The sequence below is a fragment of the Lactuca saligna genome, chromosome 6 (genome assembly GCF_052625555.1).
Source record: "Lactuca saligna cultivar CGN05327 chromosome 6, ASM5262555v1, whole genome shotgun sequence".
Classification (NCBI taxonomy): Eukaryota; Viridiplantae; Streptophyta; class Magnoliopsida; order Asterales; family Asteraceae; genus Lactuca; species Lactuca saligna.
Genome location: NC_136422.1, coordinates 75,770,622 through 75,780,184, shown reverse-complemented (window position 1 = coordinate 75,780,184; position 9,563 = coordinate 75,770,622).

Genomic DNA, 9,563 nt, shown 5'->3' with positions numbered 1-9,563 from the left:
CGGCCGAGTCAAATCCTTAACCCTACCTGTAGCGAATGCCATGGGTTGGGAAGCTATGATGGAGTTTCTGCTTGCAGAATACTGCCCTCGGGGCGAAATTCAGAAACTAGAACATGAACTCTGGAACCTTAAGATGAAAGGTTCCAACATAGCTGCTTATACTTCTAGATTCGATGACCTGGCATTACTCTGTCCGGGAATGGTTACCCCGGAGAGTAAAAAGATCAAAAGATTCATCTGGGGATTGACCCAGCCAACTAAAGGGAATGTCTTGGCTACGAAGCCAGACACGTACGACAGTGCTAAATGCCTTGCAAAAATCTTAATCGATCACGAAGACAACTCTGATGAGGAAACTACCACTCCCGAGTCAGAAAAAAGTGGTGGTGAAAGTAGAAAGAAATCTCGGAACAAGCGGAAGGCCCCAAGTACGAAAGGGTCTTCTAAGAAACAGCAAACGGTAGCAATCCATGCTGCTACTGCCCCTGTTGCTGTCTCAGCTGTCGGTTCTACAGCCCAAACTCCTACCAGTGGATACACTGGTACCCTTCCTTGGTGTGGTAAGTGCAACTACCATCACCGCATCCCTGGTCCATGTCGCGAAAGGAGCTGCGACAACTGTGGCAAGAAGGGCCATCTGTCTCGAACCTGTAGAAAACCAGTCAAACCAACGAACCAATCATCGGGGGCAGGAATCAGTCCGGCCTGCTACAATTATGGTGAAATAGGGCACTTCAAAAGGAACTTTCCTAAAGCAGCTACCACCACTGATCCCTCTGTCGCTGCAGGTATACTTCTCTTTGATAACTCTTATACCTGCAACTCTTTTCGATTCCAGTATTTAGAGGGGAAACCTGTTATCTATCTATTCGAACGTTTTCTAAGCTCAATTCCTCGTATGTGATCGAAATGTGCATCATCGAGACGACTAACCAATGAGATTGAGAACACTAACTTCGTACCTATAGGTTGAATCCTCGTTCCAGAGGACTATTCTGTTCCATTTGGTTAAATGAGAAACCTTTCACGAAAATACTTTGATGCTACGTTTAACATGGAATGCCTGAGTCTCATTCGTGTTGTTATCTTGGTTTCGAGAGGGTCGCCTGTCTATATCTTTTTCCTCGACCTAACTCTCATGATCTTCGGCATCAAACTTTCGTATTGTGTCATGCTTTAAAACTCAAGAGTTTTCCTGATACGAATTACCACATCCCTCGTTTCCGTGATCATTGAGAAACGAGAAGTAAGTAGCTCCTTCTACTAAATGTCTGTCCCGAAGAGTTTCCGGGAATTTCATTCGAACGTCAAGTTTAGTCTCACCTCAGACTTTCCGAGGTCTTCGTAGAGATTGATTCTGCAATCTTCAAGGTTTGAATGCTCTTAGAACTTGTTAACATTTATCCAGGACATCATGTCTCAAATCCTTAGAAGTTTCTACCCAACGAAACCCTAGTAATTCCTTGAGGAAACCGAAGTCATCAAGGGTTGGAACTTCCATGAGAAAGCCGATTGATAACATAGATGGAGAGAGAGTCAAGGTACGAAACAAGGACACGTTCCGATAGTGAGAATCCATTAGAATGCCCAGTAGAGACCCGATTCCACTTGAGAAAGTGAAGATCCGAAGTAACAAATTCATTCGTGTCTCATTTCAAACTCATGATCTATATCTTATTCTTTGAATTTCGGTACGAAATTCCCTCTAACGGGGGGATAATGTAACAACCCGAAATTGTTCGTCGCCAAAACCCGTTCTACCCGAAAGGTCGCCGTTATCAAATTCGTTCCGTTTTCTTTTTGGAGTTAATTATTCAAACTTATATGATTATTTTATTTTAATGAGTGTCTAAATCACTCAGGAACTCACGTAATTAGCCCGAATATAATCATTTCATAAGTTTTAAAAATGTCCCCGCCGGGTGACGGTAACTTAATCGGGTGCGACCAAAAGCCGCGTTTGACATTGGTATTGGGTAGAATTCCACCGCGTACAAGTTTTAAGACCTATATAAACGTGTTTCAACATCCATTTGAAGCTTTTTCCTTCTCTCTCTACTCTCTCTCTAACCTCTCTCCAAAAATCCAAGATTTAGGGTCCAAAACTCAATTTTAAGGTCTCAAATCTTTAAGGTAACTCCCTAACCTTAATGTATAGCATCTTTAGCCTTCAGATTCGAGAATTAATCATGACTTATGACCACATTCATGAGTTTACGGCCATGGAGCATTCATGGGCCGTAAACTCACAATAAGTGGGTTTTTTAAGCCCTAAAACCCCTCCTAAGCACCATTGGACTTTAGATATGGCTTAATGGCTTAATGGAATGGACATATAACATTTAAAAACATGAGTTTTGTGGCATTTAAAGGAGTTTACGGCCAAGGATCATTCTTGGGCCGTAAACTCATAAATATGGGGTTTTCATGCCCTTAAACCCTTCCAAATCACTTATATGGCATAGATATGAATTATAGATTAATGGTTTTAGCATTTAGACACTTGAAACATCATTTTTGGGGGACAAATAAGAGTTTACGGCCAAGGCATGTTCTTGGGCCGTAAACTCCTCTAAATGGGGGATTAAGTGTCTTTAATCATGTCCAAATGCCCTGAAACTCAACCAATGTCCTTGTGGTAAATTCTAGAATCATTTAAAAATGGTTTGGAGACCTTAAACACATCAAATGCATCACATTTAGGAGTTTACGGCCTAAGCACATAGCCTTTGGCCGTAAACTCATAACCACATGTCAAAATGTCCTTAAACCACCCCTAAAGCCTTGGAATGAATTTTAGAAGTTCATACAAACAAGTTTTTGGCATTAAAACACATGGAATTTCTCTTTAAGAGAGTTTACGGCCATGAGAGGGGTCTCATTGGCCGTAAACTCCAAAAATCCCTTCAAAATTTCAAACAAATGCTTATAAGGCTTTGGTACAATTTTAGCAATCACATGTGATTAGTTTGGGATCCAAAAACACAACTTTCATGGATTTATAGGAGTTTACGACCATGAGACCATGCTAGGCCGTAAACTCCCTAAAATGTATCATTTTTATGTTAAAAATCTATTCCAAGACTTTGAACCAAACCTAGAAAAATTCCCCTAAGTGTTTGAAGTCACTTTTGCCCATATTTGACCCCACCATGAGTTTACGGCCGTAAACTCATGGGGAATGGGTCTTGTGGCTGTAAAATCCCTAAAGGGGGTGTTCCTTTGAAGTCCCAACTCATTTCCTAAGTCCCTCGTATCATTCATGTCCCTAAACGCCACCCGGGTCCCTCCAAACACTTGTATCGGAGTGTTATCGCGACTTAAAGCAATTGTCCCTATCCAACAATCAATCTAAGTCCTAATTAGATACAAATGTGTATCTTTACATCATAATTAGGAACCTCGTGTGTTTACAAGTCTCGGATCAACTCTTAGCATCCAAACCGTCTCATATCTCGTCCGGTGAGTTCATACCCCTACGGCTTTTTCACTGTTTTCAATGTTTCCAGGGGGAATACAAGCAAACTACAACTGTTTTCAAATCATAATATTGATATGTTTCAAACAATATCTGACCAACTTATAAACACTTTTACTCCTTATGTATTGTGCTGAGCATAAGGAATGATTTATCAATTACAACTAAATGGATTTTAGTTAAGGAAACAAACCAAACTAATCAAATTATTATGGGAATAATTTGGGGTCTTTACTGTTCTTTCTATCATATACTGATGTCTATATACAGTTATTAGATAAACTATGTCTGATTCAGTTTATCTCCATATCATTTGAATGTATTGTCAGATAATTTCATTGTATGTATCTATATCTACTGTACTATGTTTCGTAATCTTCTGTATGTCGATATCTTATGAGAACCCTGTGAATAGTTTAGTACTGGTTTGTGAGATAGTCACTACCCTTTATGGATCATCAGTAAATCCTCCCCAGAAGTGTAACCAGAGTCTCCTGGAGGGAGAGCGCGGAATTTGTGAATAGATCTATTCGGGACTGACAATCCCACACCTTAATTGCTAGCTACAGTTAGGCGGGCACGCCTGGGGTGACAAATTTCTGGATATCGTTTCGACATCTGACAAACGTCAAGGAGGTCACGTTGTCGTATTAGTATGGTTACCCAACTCACAACATGTATTAATATTAGCTTATTCACAGTTTGGGTTTAGAAACTATATCTAGTCCGGGATAGTGATCCCATGGTTTTAAATATGTATCTTATTCGGGATAGTGATCCCATGGTTTTGTTTCTAGATCTCTTTCGGGATAGTGATCCCATGGTATTATAAAATTATTTTATATCTAGTCTGTGATAGTGATCCCATGGTTTTGTAACTATATCTTATACGTGATAATGATCCCATGGTCTTTAATCTATATCTATTACAAAATAGTAATCCCATGAACTCAGTCTATAACTTGTACGGGATGTCTTTCCCCATGGTCTTTAACTATATCTTATACGCGATAATGATCCCATGGTTTTGTATCTATATCTTCTACGGGATAGTGATCCCATGGTTTTCCAAATCTGTATCTTATTCGGGATAGTGATCCCATGGTTTCAATCTATATTTCCATATATACATCAACTTATCTCGTGTTTAGTCCGGGATGATAGTCCCATGATCTTAAATCTATACTTTCAAATGTGTCAAACTATCTTATATCTCTTTCGGGATAGTGATCCCAAGATTTTCATTATATAGTTTTGTGTGTTAAACTATACTTTGTGATATACAACTGATCTTACAATTAGGAAAATATGGGATTTTCCTGGGGTAAAATACAACACATAATCGAATTGGTAACAAATGACAACTAAACCAACTACACATAAGAAAATATGGGATTTTCTTGGATAACAAATCTTTTCGGAAACTAAAGGAAATCGATACATTTTCATAAAACAAAACCGCTTATGAACTCACCAGCTTTATGCTGATTTTCAAACCGCTTGTATTCTCAGGTCCAAGTTAGACAGGTACCCGGTGATCTCTTTTTGGTGAAGACGGAAGGCGTGGAAGATTCGCCTCAACTTTTGTTAATATGATGCATATATATATATATATATATGTATATATATATATATATATATATATATATATATATATATATATATATATATCTTGTATAACTTTACTTTTGAAGCAAATGTAAACTTTCATATATATATGTAATGTAATGGTTGTTTACTGTGATTACTATGTACATTGGATTTGATACACAACATGGTAGTCCACCCCGGAAATGTTTCCGCCTTCGATTTTCGGGGTGTGACAAAGTATGACTCATCTCCTTGATCTTAACCAATCCAACAATTCATGACCTCTCTTCTAAGCCATAACAATGCACTAAGACGTCCTTAGTGTATGAATTTGTGATATGGTTTCTAAATCATTAAGATGATCATAAAATTGATACTAAAGTACTCTCCCATCTTTTCAGATTTGAGAAACTTTTATCCTTCTGCCTAATTTGATTCTTCTTATTTGCTCTGCCATATATTGGAACCTTTCCAATGTTAAAGAATTATACTTAACCTTATAAGTATAATCATATTTACTAATCTTTAGTAAATCATGACAAATCAATCATTGTGGTGGACCTTGACCAGTGCACACCCAGTGTACCTAATTCCTTAGTCCTTCAATTGACTCACATATACATGTGATCAAAGAATTAGTCTCAATTTTCAAAGATGAAAATTCTCATTCATCATACAATACAACTTGTATGATTCCAATTTTCTGTCCAATTGAAACTTGGGTGATGAAAACTTTCTTCATTTGGTAAATTCAGACAGTACCACAAATGAAGGAATCAAATCCACTTTCCAATATTGCTATTACTGGAAACATATAAGCAACAATTTTCCACAGATGCCATTGTAAGGATATTTTTTAAAATAAATAAAATTAAAACCATTTTTTCTTTTCTTTTAAAACTTTGCGGAAAAACTTATCCTTACAATCCACATGAAAACCTTGTTGTTATCTATTCCTAAGTGATATATTATAACTCTTAAGAAGTAGCTCAAGAATCCGATCTTCAAACTACGCGATAGAAATCCACCTACGCGATCAGATTCAGCATATTCTTTCTTTAAGTTTATTTACCTTTTCTTTGATTCTTAAAACATCACAATGTGGACCAGTCACATCATGTATCAAGAATCTCAGAATAGAAACTTAGCAGAGTTAGATAGTGGACTTTACCTAAAGTAGAGTCAAACTAATCGACTTTAACATCCATAGGTAAATTATGGCAGCTTTGCAAACAATGCCCCTTTCTTTGGCAATATAAACATGTGGACCCTTTGATAATGGTACACGGGACTATCACAGACTTAGTTTTTCTCATTACCATTTGGTCAACCGAGTTGACTATGGCCGGTCCCTTTCCATTGGGAAGAGAATGCTTTTCTGGATTTCCTGTTTCACTATTGTCAATGTCCATCAAGTTTTGAGGAAGTTGATCTTAACAAATAGATAAAATCATTAAGGGTCTTGTCATAGTCTTTTCCATAGGTGTTCCAAAAGAACTCACTATGTGACTTAGAAAGTGATTGAACCACCAACTTTCTCAAGACTTTGACACCCAACTCTCCCGGCTTGTCAATATGTGACTACATCTCAAAGATGTGACCACACCAAGACCTTTACTTGCCAATAGGGCTCGAGTGACTTTAAACTTTTCAAGAACTTGTGGGTGAGGGAGAATAATTGGAGGAGATAGAGGAAGTGAAGCATGATGTTGAGGAACATCATCTTCAAGAGATTTGGGAAGATCATAAATGTCTAAACCAGACATGTTTTCGGAGATATTCAAGATAGTTGATTTAAAGTCCTTAATATGACACCTAGTATGAAATATTAAGGCTAGGACCCAACACAATATTTTATAACTTGGAAGAGGGATGCCGTAATCCAAGCTATAAAATATTTGAAGGTAGGCGAATGACGATTCACCAATTTCCACCATGAAAAACGAAATAATTTATTAGGTTTTAATTGGATTTGAAATTCCTAGATCTTTTGAGATTCATTGAACTTTTCAATGGCATGTTTCAATCTCGAGTGTGCCCTCTCAAATTTTGTGACTGGTATGCCGAGGATCACAAAACAAGGTGTGAATAACCATACCAATTCACTTGGTACCCTTAATATTATCACCTAATCAATGTGCCGGTTAACCACACACGCTCCATTGATCTATGACAAACATTAAGTCACCCTTCGTGGTCCTTACTAGTCCAAGTTAGTGTACCGGTTAACCACACACGCTCCACCAACGACTTGGTAAGGTACAAAGTGTGAATTCCATGGGCTAGCACCAAATTCACATTTTTCCTAAAGTAACTAAGATTGGGAATTAAAAAAAAATATTTATTTACTTTATAATAATCATTATACTTTTAATGAGAATTTAAACTCATTGTCCTACCCGTTCGGCTAACGACCCTCCACCGATCAAGCAAGCGGTGGGTGAGAGTGGACACCCATTAAGTCACCATTTTATAGGCAACAACCTTATACCCACCTTATAGACCGGCTTTGTGAATGAGGCCTACTAACTATACATATATATATATATATATATATATATATATATATATATATATATATATATATATATATTATAATTAACCATTAATGTTATAAATAGTATAAGTGTTGAATTTTAACTCTTTAGAATTCTAAGGGCTAACTTGGAATTAAAGTATTCATAAGAGAAAACTTTTCAAATTCCAAAACTTGAGGGCAAGTTTTGAAACTATTCAAAACTAATTAATTCCATAACTTATGTTTTTAAAGTAGCTTTAATCCAAAAAACTCTTCAAGTTCCATAACTTATGGAAGAATTTAAACTAATAAGAGAATTAACTTTTCTTTATTTTTATAACTTTTGGAATTAATTAAGGTTACACTTTTACTCTTTAATGAAGTGACTCTTGAACTTCCATAACTTGAGGACAAGTTATGGAGTCATAAAAACAAATTCAATGACACAAGACTCTTCATTTTGTAACCATTACCAACTTTTATGAGTTTTATGAGTCTTTAATGTGACTCTTCATTTACCTTGAGGACAAGTTACACAAACACATTTTATACTCAACTCTTAGATTAAAATGGATTGAAAACAACTATTTCAACTAACTTTTCCATTAATCTAAGCAACTCATAAGAACAAGATAATTCAAATCAAACTTTCTCATGTAATTAGTCTAAACCTTAAACTAATACAAAACATGAAGCTATTGACAATTATCTTTGAAAATGGATTAGCATGAACATTACCATATTAAAACCAAGTTTATAAGTTCAAAAACAACTTAGGGTAATGTTCCTAGTCCATTTCTAGCCAAAAACCTCGAAAATATGCTGTCTGGGGGTCCAATTCGTCGAGTGCATGAACCGACTCGGCGAGTTGGATCGTTTTGATCAATTTTTAGGCATGGACTCGCCGAGTCCCTTGATGGACTCGCCGAGTCTAATGATCAGACAGCAACAAATTCGTTTTTTTTTCAGCTTCTATTGCAGGTATAACAAGAAAACAAGCCTAGGCTCTGATACCACTGTTGGGTTTTGAGCATTCTAACACTCCTAAGTGTACATGCAACCCTAAATACCTTGGATCTATGTTTTCTCTATTATACATGCAAATAAGAACATCTAAGGTATTATCCTAATCTAGCATACAAAACAATGAGTGTAACAAGATAGAATACATACCTCTTTGATGTAGAAAGTCTTCATGAAGCTTGAGTGCCTAGCCCCAATAGTGTGGAAGCCTCAAATGGAATCACAATCATCAAAACACTTAGAATAACTTGAGAGAGTTCTACACTTCATGAAATCGGCTAGCCCTTTTCTTCACTTTCTAATATGATTCTAGTGGCCGATTTTTGTCAAGAATAAGATATTTATATAGTGCTACAATTAGGGTAAATCCTTAATTGTCATGGCTTTCCATTTCCTTGGATCCATGGGTTCAAATACACCATGGAGCATCCATGGACCATCCTATGGGTTTTATCCCAACTTGATTATCCATAGAGCATTAGCCCACTATATAAGTATGGATGATTTACACAATCAACCCATATATTTAATTAGTCTTCTTTTGATCACTTAATTAACCCTAGATTAATTCTTGATCAATACTAATTAAAATAATCTTATTATTCTTATTATTAATATACTAGAACTTATAATATATTAATAACCATAAGTGTCTTATTTCTCTCATAATAGTCTATCCAAGTGCATGATGGTATGCAACCCAAATGGACCATGCCGGGTCGGGTCAAGTCTTACCAATTATAGTTATGGACTTAGACATTAATCCAACATCAATATCCAAGATTTAGCATGTGATGAGTTATTAGTTTGAATAGTGTAAATACATGCAAATGAGGGCTTGATCTTGCTATCCTTTATGTCCTGCAAGTACTTGGGGCAGCTTCATTTCCAGTTCCCTTTTTCATGATAGTGGAAGCATTTTACATCCTTCGGGTTGGAAGAGGGCTTAGCAGA